The sequence below is a fragment of the Cyanistes caeruleus genome, chromosome 3, assembly GCF_971803275.1.
Source record: "Cyanistes caeruleus chromosome 3, bCyaCae1.hap1.1, whole genome shotgun sequence".
Taxonomy (NCBI): Eukaryota; Metazoa; Chordata; class Aves; order Passeriformes; family Paridae; genus Cyanistes; species Cyanistes caeruleus.
In genome coordinates, this window is record NC_141703.1 from 90949295 (window position 1) to 90963817 (window position 14523).

Consider the following 14523-nt stretch of genomic DNA (forward strand, 5'->3'; position numbering starts at 1 on the left):
CATAGGTTTCTCCTCTCTATCCTCTACTGGACAGGACTAAGCAGCCTGCTGGCTTCAAATAGTGTCGTGCTGTGGGTAAATCTTGAGCCCCATGTGTTTCTTTCATCTGTGCCTCATTGGTAAACAGCAGATCTCTCCATTTCCAACCCCACTGCCTACTGCAGGGATCTGGCTGCTGGGTCTGGAAAGCTAGGATTTTGCACAGGGAAGTAAGATGAATGACTCTATTAAATAAACATCACTGCTCTGTTTATTCTTTCAAAAGAACAGATTAAAAAAAGCAGAAGATGCATTTTAAATGCATTAAAAATTCTGAGCAAAATATTGCCTTAAATACAATGCTCATGTAAGATAAATCACATGGCTTTTTTCTACACAGGCACATGGAAAGCAAAACCACATTATTATATCATTATTTATATGGCACCATATGCTAAGTCTGGAACTTAAAGACTTTGAAATAAATAAGAAAACACCAGCTGCAGATTAGCAATACACTCCTTTATTGGGAGTCACTGTGTAACTGTGGCTATCATTCCTGCTGTTAAGTTAAAACTTAAATAAATTGTCAGAGAAATAAGATAGCCATTAGAGATTCAGTGTCTGTCTCCTGGGGATGCTTTTTCTAACAGCTGTAACAAAGACCTGCTGCTGGTTTTGTCCTATCTCTGTAGTAACTCACTGCATTTGTCCCTGCAGTATCGCACAGTTGTTCAGTAGAAATGGTTGAGCTGCTCACTATAAATAATGTTGGTTAACAATGCGGGCCCTTTTGGGTTAATAAATTACGCTCAAACCACTCTTGAGCCTCTTTGATTGGTTTCTTGCAAGTCTGCAATGGAGAGTTGGAAGAAATCACTTTCCACAGTCTGTTTGCTTTGAATATTTCTTCTTATTTTATTGAGCTGTAAATATACATATATAATAGCCAAATCCTAAAAACGCCTATCTCAAATTCCGGTTGCCTCATCCGCTACTTGAAAATCGTAATGAGATGCATAGGATGAAACATATCAGCAAATTTAAATGTCATTGCTTAAAGGGGTAGAGGACCTCAGTCAGCACCAAGCTGGGGGATTTGTCCCCCTCCTTTGTGTGGGATTTGCTGTCCAAAGCTGGGGTTTCCCCTGGGCTGAGGCTGGTGGCCGGGGCACGGAGCTCACCCGCCACATGATCCATGAGCTGCTGCAGCCCAGTCGATACCCACAGCAGGAGCCTTGCAGTTTCTTCATGCTGCAGCCCCAAAACTCTCTGACCTGTGGTTTTGCACATTTGCAGCCAGACATAGTCAAAGCCTTCCTGAGCTCTGGTGAAGAAAGAGCAGCTTTAGGTCATGGATCAATGGTCAAAATACCCCCTAGGCTGTGAAGCAGAGGCGTGGGGTCCTTGGAGAGACATCTCTGCTCATCTGTGTCCTGACCGGTCACTGTAGGGGTCATCAGGCTGCCCTGCACATTTATTCCTTACCTCAATGGTGGGTTAATTGTTATGCCCTCAGTCCAGAGGGTTTCTGAGAAAAAAACAGGCTGGTAGGAGAGCAGGTGTTAGTGCAAGAGAGTGGAGAAAGCCAGCTCCTGCATGAGGCAGAGGGCTGAGGTGCAAGGGGAGGAGAGGTGGCTGGGGTGTTGATTTGCATCCAGACTGCTCCTGTACCAGCAAACTTTGATGTGGGTGTGCTTCTGGCAGCGATGTTGAAGAGGAGGCTGTACACAGGTGTCTGTGCTTGTACAGGTGGCTGTGAGTGTTTGTGTGCTGGCAAATGCAGCTCTTCCCCCCCAGCCTGTCCTGCAACTCGGGCTCTGCCCGCTTTTCCCAGCAGAGAGCAGCAGAGCTTCGTAGCTGCTCGCAGGGCCTCGGAGTGCAGCAGCCCCCGACACCTTCTGGCAGCGCTTGCCTCCGCAAAGCACAGCAGTAAACCTTCCCTGAGCTCGCAGGCCTATCAGGCCTGTCAAGAGCATTGGTGTGGGCAAACAGAAAGCACATGCTTTCGATACTGAAGATTCGGGGCTTTCCTGAAAACCAAGATGTTTGCAGGAATCAGTGAGACCTTTCTTGAAGGGGTGTTCTCCAAATTGTCTTTCTGCTCTAAGTTTGATGAAAGGGAATGCCTCAAGTATGGCTTCAGAAAGTGGGGGCAACAGGATAAGGAAAACCTCTTTCATAGATGACTGGCATGGACTAGGTAACTAGGGTAACGACCCTTGAGGTCTCCTTCAGTCCAGTCTTCTGCAGTGCAGGAAAGAGACATTATTAGCTTACGTGTTTGGAAATGCTTGCTTCGGGAACCTGTTTAACCCTTTCAACCCTTTCTGTTAAAAATAAAGTTTCAGCTGACTCCTGTTCCCTCATTTGTAATGTTACCAGGTATGTTACTGGAGATAAAGATGAATGAAAAAAGTGGGATTAAGTTTCTTTGCCAAGGTGTCAAAACTAATTAATCTGTGTCTGGTTTAGATAACATTCTCAAGGAAAACAAGACTTTGTTCTCTGTTTGGAAATTTACCTGCTGTTCCCATGGCATTTAAATAAGTCAAATTTGGGATTGTATTAGAAGCTTCTCAGCAGTATTAACTGGGACAGGTTTTGTCATTCCTTAATTGTCCAATTCTAGTTCCTGAAACTGTTATGGTTTTAGATGTTGGAAAATGATCACAGACCTTCTGTAAGGTCCAGTCCTTTTAAGGCAGAAGGCTTAAGTTTGGTCTTGCCATCGCATGGCATGAGAGGGAGGGGATGCTGTGTTCTGGTTGAAGTTCACGGTGAACCTTCATCCAATCCTGTCTCCATCAGCTGTGGAACCCCTGAAGGAAGGAAGGGTCCAGATGTGAAGTTCAGCCTGTGTAGGATGCTGGGCAAAAGGACACCAGCTGGGTACTGGGAAGACTCTGGTTTGCCTTTTTGCTCCATCCTGCAAACACTGCCTCATTGCTGTGCTCCCCTCTGCTGGTAACCCATCCCTGGCACTGCGAGAGGCAGGTGTGGTATGGAACATGATTTTGGTAGGCAAATGTATCACACAGCAACAGCAAGACCCTGGATAATTGTGTCAGTAGGTGCCTCTTGAAGAGGCTGTAATTCAGAGATGGTTGTGAGGGGCTTTCTGCATTCTTCAAAGTCTTGTGGCCAGAGTACCCTCTTCATCCTCTCTTCCCCACACCCCCTTATTTGGCCTGTATGCCAAGCTGATTTAAAATATGATGCAGATCACCTAAGCACTGGGGTCACACAACTGGCCTCTACAGCCTCCCACCACTCACTCTAGGTAAGATTTGTCCTTCTTTATTGATGCAAATGATAACTTTTTCTCTGAATCGTAGCTGTACATGGGAAAGGTGCAATTAGCTGCTGCAAGGAGCCAGGCCTGTCTGCCTTCCCTTGTTTAACAGAGGCTTTAATTAAAGACCCCCTGATGCTAGAAAGGCACATTAATTATTCATCTGAAAACATTTACATAGAGTCCCCCGTTTCCCTTCTTCAATAAATTATCAGCTTCACATCTCCATAATTCATCGAAATGACTAAAAATACATTGTCTCAGCCTCCATCACCTCCAACTGTGATGGGTTCAGTATCTTAATGTGAAGGTCTCCTACTGCTCTTAAGTAAAAAGGGAGGATGGAATACAAGGGGGAGAGGGAGAGAAAAAGATTTGTCCCTTGATGGTAGTCATGCAGATGGCAGTAATTTTTGGTTTTTTCTTTCCCACAAAATTGGCATGATCTTGAGGTTTGAAGAAGCTCGTGGACTATTACTAATAAGGAAAAATACACTGAGAGGAGGAGAAAAGATGTTTCCGGGGGCAGAAAAGGTCGGGGTTTAGATGATTTCTGTGCTCAGATGTTGACAGCCTGTGTGATCCTTTGCCCAGCAGTTAATCACCCTAGATCATCTCTGTACCTCACCTGTAGACCAGGCCAGCAGTTCCCTTTCTGCCTGGTAGAGGGATGCTGCTTTACTAATTATAAACTGTTCCAATATAGGTGTGTGCAAGAGGAAAAAACAAATTAGCTTAGGCAGAGGGAGAAGTTTTGCAGCAGTTCACAACAAATATGTCACTGCAGGCACAACTGAGGTAAAATTCACTGCAAATGGTTTTCTCCAACTCGTTTCACTTTGTGACAAAGCGAACCATCACATAAGAGAGGAAAAATCCAGTCTTCTGAGGGCTTGTTTACATGGGGAGTTAAGACAAATTAGTGTGAGGTGTGAGGTAATGTGCAGAAGTTGAAGTGCACTTAACCTCTTTGTGGGGGCTCTGATACAGAAGGAAAATGGCCACAGTTCACTATGGTGACAATTAAACAAAAGCAAAGCAAAGGTCACTTTATCTCCAAATATCCATGCAGGGCTTAACATTCTTTCACGTGCACTCATTTCACATCTTTGGTAATTTACCTTAACTTTCATGAATGTTCTAATCTGCAGGAATTGGAGAAGTGCATGTTCCACCTGGCTCTGAATAACTACTGTTCCTGGAAAATCTGGGAGCAGTCTTGGTGCCTACAGAAATCAAATCAGATGTGCTCTCCTGGGAGCAGGGGGAGCCAGATGCTGCAAACAGGTGATCTTCTAGGATTACGAGTGGAAGGGGTCAGGATGGTAAATTTCTTGGGATGTGGTCAAGGAGAGCATTAGAGAATGAACCAGGAAAAGAGTACTTCAGAGGAGTTGGCCCACTTACTTTTAAAGGTTCAGTGTTTTCAGAGGGAAATAAAAAGGTTTATTTTTGTAATAATCAAAATAACATAATAAAACATAAAATAATAGGTAATAATCAGTGCTGTGTCTCCAGGGGGACAGGACACACACAGGGGCTGACTCTGAGACTGAAAATGGGGTGGAACTGATTACAAAGAGAGTGATACACTTATCTGAAGCATTATTCTATTGACTTCCATGGGGTTTTTTCTTTTTCTTGCCCTTGTTTTAGATATGCTGTCTTGGCTCAGCAGTGAATAACATGGTGACAGAAACCTTGTTTGACCACGAGGACATGCCTCAACCTTGGGCACTGCAATCTTAGAGCTGAGAGACTAGAAGCCCTTCCCGTATTCAATACATTGATTAAATTTACTAAGATATAAATATCATCTATTGCTTACCAATTAAATTATAGTTCAGATTATGTTATTAAGGGATCTGAATTAACATATTTCTGGACGTAAGAGAAGCGTGTTTTTGCAGGCAGTAGTTAAAAGCTCTCATCCTTTTCTTCCATCTAAAGAAATTGGATTAAAATTTTCTGTAGTGAAGATTTTTAGCACTCAGATTTTCTGTGGAGACCTCTAAAAAACTGTCCAGGCCATGGCTTTCATCCAAATATATGTAAGTATCAGTTTTGAGATACCTCACTCACAATCTAGCCTTTGCTGTTAAATTGGTATTGGCCTTAACATGCTTTGAAGTAATAATCAGTGCTGTGTCTCCAGGGGGACAGGACAATATGTAATTGGCTTAAACAGAAGGAAGATCTCGTTAGACATTAAGAAGCCTTTACTAATGGTACAGTAATTAAGCACAGGAATAAATGGCTCGAGGCCTTCTGCCTATAGAGAAGTTTGGATGAACACACTGAATCTTGTCTTCTCCCACAAGGAAAGCAGAGATCATTCTTTGCAGTTTCTTTCAATGTTGTTTTCTATGATTCTGCATATGTCCACAAAGTTTTCTTGCCAGAAGTGGCAATAGCAGCATTTTCATTGCCACCGCATTGTCATTGAAAATGCTGCCCCATCAGTGCCCCAGCGGAAGAGCAAGCTGAAATAACAGAATGCCAATGAGAGCATCCTTTCTTTCCAAGCTGGCAGGAGCAAGCCATTCTGGAAGGTGATGTACATCTCCCATAACCCATGCTCCAGCTTCCTTGGTTGAGCCAAATTGTCTTCCCTGCTTGTCAAATGGGAGAAGTGTTAACACTGTAATTAGAAACATTAAAGCAATCAAAATGAGCATACAGGCATAATTAAGGCACTATTGGTTTATGTCCCCTGCAGGCATTCTTTTAGAATAAATGACTTTTTGGTTTAATTTAAGCTTCTTCCAAAAACATCACTAAAACAAAGGGGCAAAGGAGTTTCTATACATACATTCACCAGTAAAACTTCTTAGTTTTCAATCTCATAACCTAGTTTATACTGGTAAATTTTCCCTGCACTGACAAAATCTAGAGGGTATTGCTGAATAAAGAGCTTAGCTTGGAGAGAATAAGTTGTGTCTGGACAAGAAGAATCAAAGAGGAGCAAAAGAGACTTCATTGGCTCTGTATCAAGCCCTTCATGAAAGAGGAATTAGCTATGCTGTGCTAGTGTTGGACCTGATGTTATGAAAGTGTCATTTTTTCCTGAGAAGGAAAAGTATACAGACTAATTAACAAGGCTGGAAGAATTTTTTTTTCAGCCTGGGTGGGTGAAAAAAGGAGAGATGAAGATCAGGAACACTGAGTGAGTATGGAGGAGTTGCAACTCTTCTGCCCCTCTGTAAGTCTCGAATGGTGTTGCACTATGAAAGAACCCTACTCATATTGCTCACTGGGTTAACCCTTGGAGAAGCAGATGTTCAGCTCTGACTTGCTGAGGTTGAGCTGTCTGCAGAAAGTAGCCACAGCCTAATTAAGAAAGATGGGCCCAGCACCATGTGTGTGTGTGTATATATATATATATATATATATATATATGTATATATGTGGTGTGGTTTGGGTTCTGACAAAGAAGCACAATTGCCATCCATTAGAAAAGTTCTGCCTCTTGGTTCCTCATTCTGCCATAGGAATACTTCTTCTTATGAGCCTGGTAGTTATAATGAACAATTCAGCTTGAGAAAAGGGGCTCAGGGTTACCCAGGTGGTCAAGGCAGAGCTGCTTGCACACAGTAGCTTAGTATAAAATGGGAATATGCACGTCCAAATGTGTGAATATTTTCTGTCCTGGCTGCCTTCAGCTCACAGGAAGGTTGAGCGACTGGAGAACTGACATGTGGACTTTATTTGAGGTTGATGTTAACCTTCCCACTACTTGGAGGTTACAGTGTCTACTAAGTTTTCCTAATGGTCTGGGAAGAATATTCAAATTTGACCATCTCTGCAGGGATTTGATCCTACAATATGTTTTCAGAAATGTCTTCCTTGTGTAGAGTCTTCCCTGTTTTAATGAACTTCAGGTCTTTGATTTACCCTCTGATGAGATCCCATGCAAACCCTCAAGCTATCTGGTATAGATGAGAAACATAACAGAGCCAGCTAATGGTAGTGCAGATGGAAGGACATGGCCACTTTCTTTGAGCACCACCTGCCTTCCTGACAGGGTTAACAAGAGTTGTATTAGTGGGGGGTGGGTCACTGTGGGGTCACTATCCTACTCATGCCACCACTGCTGGCATCTCCCACCACTGGTTCCTGGACTTGGCTGCTGTGAGCTGCAGGCTAAACTCATCATGTGTTCCTTCATGCAGGTAACATGACGAGCAACAGGTAGTGCAGAGTACTGCTGCAGCTCCCTGGTCCTAGTACTGCCCTCACAGGTACCAAGTGCCATCCATCAGGACCTGAACGTTCCTGTGCTGGATAGCTGAGAAGAGATGGCAGTGTAAACCACAGAGGTAAATAACAGATTCTGAGTTTTATTATAGTTCTTTATACTAAAAACAAGCCATAGTAAGAGTCAATGAGTGTACCCTTCCTCCCCAAAACTGACTAAGCAAGAGGTTCAGGAATGCAAGGGGAATTTTTTTGGCTTATGTTTCAGCACACACATGAAGACTAGAACTGTGGAAATGACATTTGTCTTTGCTCACTCTAGCTCTGGCTAAGATCTCTGCAGTCATTGAATGACTGGAGTGAGTAACTCCCTTATCCCAAAGCCTTGCCCTCTTAGTGAGGCTGCTGCTTCCCCTGCTTGCTTGGCTTAGGTTGTCTGGGTTAGGATTGCTGAAGCTCCTGGATAGGGAAAGAAGCACAGGAGAATCTTTATGCTGGAGAATCTCCTGCAGCACTTCTGCAGAGGGGCACAAATGCCACTCCTCTACCTCACTTTTTTTTGTCCTTGTCCCCAATGAATGTTGCCACAGCTGACGTGCCATCTGTACAGAGCAGGCTGACGGCCCTTTCCCTTGCCGCACACCCTCTGCAGAGGCAAGGGGCTGGCAACTGGCTGCGACAGACATGCAGAAGGACAAGGTGAACGTCACAGGCAGCACCAAGAAAATCCATCTGAAACCTTGCTCCATATGGGGAAGTACAGTTCCAGCTGTTTAGCCTTTGGAGTAAGCTGACTCTGAAGCTGCTGCTACCCTGGCTGTAATGCTAGGCAAGCAAAGCCCCATCAGAGCTGGTGAATAGGGGAAAGCAGCAGGGGTAGCAGCATCACGCTGGTACAAGGAATCTTGTGATGCTATTGCTCCCCATGATTATGCTGTTAACAGGCAAGCAGGGTGGAGTTTAATGAGCAAAGGTAGATGAGAAAAGGAAAACAACTGAGACAAATGATGTTTAAATGTGATGGCTCATTAAACAAAAGCTCTCTGCTATGTTTCTTTCCTTTGTAGCAACAAAAGGGACAATGGCCATAAGTAAAAGGCAACCCGCTGACAACAGGAAGGATTTATACAAAGTAACACACTTAATTTAGCTGCTCCAGCATGAATGAGCAGAGATATTTTGCATCAAGTAACTCAAGTGAAGGGTTTTGCAATGTCTTTGTATGAGACAGAGTGCTCTTTTCTGCCCAAACCCTAGGAGCTTCTTGCTATTTGAATATCAAGGACAAGTCCTGCTTTCCTTTATAGCTGAATTGCTGCTGTCCTCAGCAGATGTTTTGCAATGCAGAAGTCATTGCAGTGTGGGCTAGGGGGCCTCATACTGATGTGTCCAACCATCTTGTCTGGCCTGGCTTCACAATGCCTGCCTGTGGGGCCTTGATCCTGACCAGATACTATAGCTTTTACTGAACTGTAGGCCTTCACAGATTTTGAGAAGTTGTGCTAATCAATTCTCCTTCAAAAGACAGCAACAACTTCAATAGTGTCCTTCCTGACAGATGTAAAACCACTTTCCAAAGCATCTGTGTGATAGAGGCTCCACACCCCCCCAACCAAGCAACTATTCCAGTGTTTCATTGTCATTATCCACCTTGTTAGTATATTGCCCTCTCCAGTCAGGATATGGAGGACAGACAATTTCCTTCTTCTTTGCCAAAGCCTTGCTATCGATTGTGTAGTAGATTGCCTTTCAGCTTTCCAACAACATGTGAGAAAAGATCTCCATAATGGTCATCTGTCTTACAAGGCAAATGGCTACTCTGCATTTGTATAAATCGTGGAACTGTGTGTGTGATTTTCTGCCTGAAGAAAAAGATGCAGTCTATCTTATTGAAGTTCCTATTGTGTTATTTATGAGACTGGTGAAGGCAATAGTCTTCAGGCATGAAATGCCTGATTCCTCAGGAGCTCCCACCATTAAGCTCTTGAGCTGAGAAGTTTGCCCTACAATCCAAGAAGAGTGGAGATGGGTCCCTGAACTTCTTTAAGAGTTCAAAATATGTCAGGAATGAGAAACACTGACTACACAATCACTTCTGATGTTAAGATATCTTGGATAGCAAGAGAATGATATCTTTACTGCTCATTTCTTCTCTGCATGGGCAACTCGGCCTAATCAGAGATTACATTGTCCAGTACTGGAAAATTTAATCATTTGGATGCTGTAGAAAGTATGCTGCTAGGTCTCTCCATTACAAAAAACAACAACTTTGGAGCAGATGCAGAGAGATGAGATTTAAACTCCCTATTCACCGGCCTTTTTGAAAGTCACGTGCCAAGGAACTAACACAGATTCTAGTATTCCTTTTGAAATGGTGGTGCACAACAGCAGTAGTTTTGTTGGTTGTGTTCTGCACATCACTGCACTGACATCGTAAACCACAGTAAAACAGATAACTTCGTTCTTTCTGATGTAACAGAAGGTCTTCTGTCTCCCAAATGTCATTTGATCCAAGAGGGGTTGAACTGATTTGAAAGCAGCTTTCATCAATACCCTCTCTGTTCCAAGTGAGGAGCTTGCACCATTGGAACTACCTATTCACAAAACTCGTGGGAAGGCAGCCAGCAAAATGCAGTGTCCATACAGAAAGTGCTTATTGGTTAAGAGATGGCAACGCTGCAGACAGGAGAAATGTTGCTGAGACAATTTATCTACAGTGAGGAGTTTAAACATTCAGTTCTCACTTCCATATCACTGCATCTCGTACTTAGTGGATGTCAAAATGTTGCAGTTGAGCAACATCTCATTTTGTGCATAGAAATCAATGGTCTGATTGATTGCCCTCAGACTGGTTTTTGTTAAAAATTGCTGAAGCCCCATTACCTGGATGACATGAGTCAGAGAAATTAAAGTCTCACTGATTAGTATGTTATAAAGCAATCTGAGTCTGCAAAAGAATAACCTACATATTTGATATCAGGGCATGTTGTGTTTGCAATTGACACTTTGAAGGAAGATACCTAATGCTAGAGAAAGCTACAAAAAAAGCAGAACACAACAAGGCAAGGCCAACAGGATATGCAGTGACTAAAGCATGTTTCATTTTAGAATCTGGCAATGAGTGAATTTCCAAAACTTACTGACAGCAAGATTTACCTCCAGCTGCATTGCTTAAATGCAGATATGTGGAAAGCTCTGACTCTGCAGAGATCCAGTCAATGCAGGTGGTGCACTGGGGAGTTGTGCTGCTCTTGTTAAACACAATAGACACAGCTGATGAGTTGAATGGCTCTCCAGAGTCTGCAGCCTGCATTGACTTCTTTTCTGTTGACTGTAAGCAGACATTTGGCCCCAAGTTCCCATGCAGGTACCCACAGTCCAGACAAGCCACATCTTACACTGGCTGTGAGTACACACAGTTCTCACTCCTGAGCTGCAAACGTCACCTTGGTGTGCACCATGTCAGTCAATAACAAAAGCAAGCATCTGGAAAAGGTGGTTACCAAAGAATAATCTCCAATTCTGTGGGAATAATACCAGTTTGGTGTTTAAGACCAGTCCTTCCACCTTATTTCACACTGTAATGATCTATAAAGTATTTGGAAACTGAATATTGAGTTGGAATGTCTTCTGAAGGGTATATTCACAAATTCCACCCCAGAAGTAAAGAATGTATAAATGTATGTATAAATTTATATATAAATGTCTTGCTCTGAAACCTTTTGCCCACCCTGTCTATCTTATAAATAACTTCCTCTCCTGACTTTATTCTGATGGATTTCCTAGAGTTCTCTTAGTTCTTTCCAGGTGACCTCTCTCCACTTTGATATCTACTGATGGCCACATTTTCTTCCTGTGTCTATTGAAGGCAGTGACCACTATATCTGCTTCAAAACAGCTCCCCATGGACAGATCCAGGGAGCTTCTCATGACAAAGAGCAATTTGATGTTCCTACACATTATGCTGGCATGTAAACCCACCAAGGATGACCAGAAGAAATGGGACCTGACTGTCTTCATAAATTTCCTCAAGTGCCTGGTGAGTAGCAGAACATGCTCTTGCCAATGACCTCTGAGATTTCAGTACAAAATTAACCTAAAGCATCTAAAAAAGCAACGGGAGGGGAAGGATGTGTTTTATGTCAATTCAGTCAAAAAGCCCTCAGAATTAGTTGCCTGAAGTGTTTGGGAAAGCTGACAAAGTATAATAGCACAGAGACTATTTTCTTGCTTCTCAGCAAAGACAACATTAATCGTCTGGGCTTAATATAGCCTTCCACATGCCAACTGGGTGCAAAATTATGGCTGGTATTAGAAAACCACTTACCACGTGGACAGGCTTAAAGTGCAATAAGCTGTGGGGTGTGGATGCAGATGGAGTACGCCTAAGGACAAACAGTGACCTTGAGAATTGTATGCCATGTCTCTGGAGATATAGAGCCTCTTCATTATGAACCCTGACAGACACAGAGCTCTTCATCAATGGTGGGGCAAGGAAGGACTTAGATTTGGAGTCAGGCTTGAATTTTGCAGTCCAGGTGTATCTAGAGATGTCTGAGCATGAGAGATTTACTGGAATAGGTTGTATACACCGTTATAATATCTGTATTCATAATGTATAGGCCAATATACATCAAGAGTGTGTCAGAGAGAAAATCCACAGCACTGGATGTTTGCAAGAACAGCATGTATAGAAAAAACCTATCCTTTTCTGTACCCAGACTGGCTTGATTGGTGTATCTTCTGCCAAATAGTTACCCTTATTTTGATAGAAAAGGAGCGAAAATATAGCTGAGTATCTCATCTGGGACTTTGTCTTAGCACTTGAAGAATGCAGAGTATATCAAATAAGGTCAAACCCTTTAACACCCTGCATTGTAACATCTGTACAACACAGCTTAGAGATTGTTGTTCTGCTATTACTACCTAGTAAAGTGGGCTCAATGGTGCAGTGCTTATGTAACACTCTTTTTTTCTGTGCATGAATTGTGTCTCAATCCTGTTTCTCTCCCAGTAGATTTTCTTGAAAGTTATTAATAAACAATTTTAACTAATAAGTTTCAGGTTGTGCCATGCATTCTTCATTGTTCTATCTGTAGCTGGCCTCGGTTATACAGCAGTCCCTCTTGGTGGTCTCTGATGAGAAGATTAATTTTAAGAGCATGATAATAAATATACTGTCATTAAAGTCTTTTGGACAAATGTAAATCTTTGCTAAAATTAGAAGACATTCAGCACAGTATTTCCACAGTTATCCAGAAACTGACATGCATCATCATGCGGAGTGAGTCGAGCAGAAGGCTGATTCATGGATCAGGGTTTTTGATAATCAACCAACACTAGTATTTAGATAATTTTGTCTGTACAGGATGTTATGACATCTCTATCTTACGTGTAGTGCCAGATACCGAGACAGCTTCTTTTTATAACTAAAATATACCTTTCCTGCCTGAAAACATTATGATAATTGTGAGAATGTCTCTTATTAGTGAGCCACATACCACTTGATGAAAATGACAGAGCTCAGCTTGTGTGAATTAATAATGAAAGCACAGAGGAGACTAGCAATGGCTTCTCATCTGACTACTGGAAGCATGAAAGGTGTGGCAGCAGGGCTGGAACTGAAAGAAACAACTAAAAAGAAGGGGGAGTGAGAACATCCCAGCATTTTCAAGTGTCATCTTCTCTTGTTAATGACCAAGATGATTGCCACCGAGACCCACTGAGCTGAGGGCTGATCCATGTCTTGCCTTCTGGCTGGAAAAGAGGCCCCAGGGAAATGGCTGAATATTGTGCCACTGTGTTGCTATTGCACCTGTCTGGAGGTAGGAGCATCCTTTACAGCTGCACACACACTGGTGCAAACCTCTCTCCTGGCCACAGCCAAGAAAGAGAGTTGACTTCATGAAAAGCAGTTGCTGTGCACTTAATGTCTTGTGTTTTTACTGGATGTGTTGCTTTTTAGTTATACTGGGGATCCATTTTCCTTCCCAGTCTGAAACTGGGAAGCATAGCTACGCTCTTCACTGCTAGGCCACATTTTGGGCTGTGAATGGAAGGTCAGCCCTGTCTCCAGACCACAGATACACACTGATCTCTGACCCTTTCACTGGCAATCTTCCAACAAACTCTGCCCCATGTTCAGATTTGGGGAGAAATAGCCTTAATTACGTGCCAGACCTCTGATGCACACCTTGCAAAGTCTGCTGGGGTCTGTCTGAATGACTAAATAACAAGGCCCAAGGTTCTTGCTCTGAGCTGGAGTGCTGTAGCTGTGCTGATGTTCATCTGAACACTGGCAGTTCAAGGTTGCTCACTGTGCTTCTGCTGGACAATACCTCACCCTTACTGCTTCCTTCTCCCTTTTCCCTTCCATCCCCATGGCAGGAAAGACTCCTTGGCTTTTAGGTGGGGGAAGGTCACGGCAGATGTGTGTTCTCCTTTGAGACTTGCCCACTGCTTGGCTTAATTAATCATGACACATTGCAGTTGCTGTTACGGAAGAAACGTCAAGAAAAATTAGACCAGCTGGTAGCATGAAAACTGGGGAAGCGTGGTGCCTCACTTTCCTGGATAAATTTGATTTGCTTTCCTGGCAGGGGCTGTGGGGGACTGGATGGCTGTGAGCAGAAGAGGCTGGCCTATGTCACCTGCTCTTGCCACAGTCACCTTGCACTGAGATGCAGCAAAAGGACAACAAGGACCTGTTCCCCAAACGAGCCAAGCAGGGGATCTAACCAGCAGCAAATGGCATGTCTGGGCTTTCATGAGAGCTAGGACAGCCCTGGGATTTGGCTTGGCTTAGGGTCCTGGTTACCTGAAGCGTAAGGCTGTGAGGAGCTCTGAGGCTTTGTTGAGCTCCTCAGGGAGAAGACAAGCACAACTGAGTTGCTTCTTTATCTTCTTTTATTCTATCTATGATCATCTTTAGCAGTTGTTTCTCACTATTTCCTTCACCTTTATATGTATTTACTTGAATGTTTTCATATACCAATCAATTTTGTGGGATTTATCAGCAGCTTTTATGCTTTTCCTTAACGCAAGCAACCTTC

The 14523-nt window shown here is 43.2% G+C and overlaps 1 long non-coding RNA gene across 1 annotated transcript; it reads left to right on the forward strand.

The window, feature by feature from the left end:
- The first annotated feature begins 99 nt into the window (after nt 1-99).
- LOC147654335 (uncharacterized) lies at nt 100-12530 on the forward strand. Its single transcript, XR_015284972.1, has 3 exons — nt 100-4728; nt 4793-7593; nt 11340-12530. It is a non-coding gene; the product is annotated as an uncharacterized LOC147654335 (long non-coding RNA).
- Nucleotides 12531-14523: the final 1993 nt, after the last annotated feature.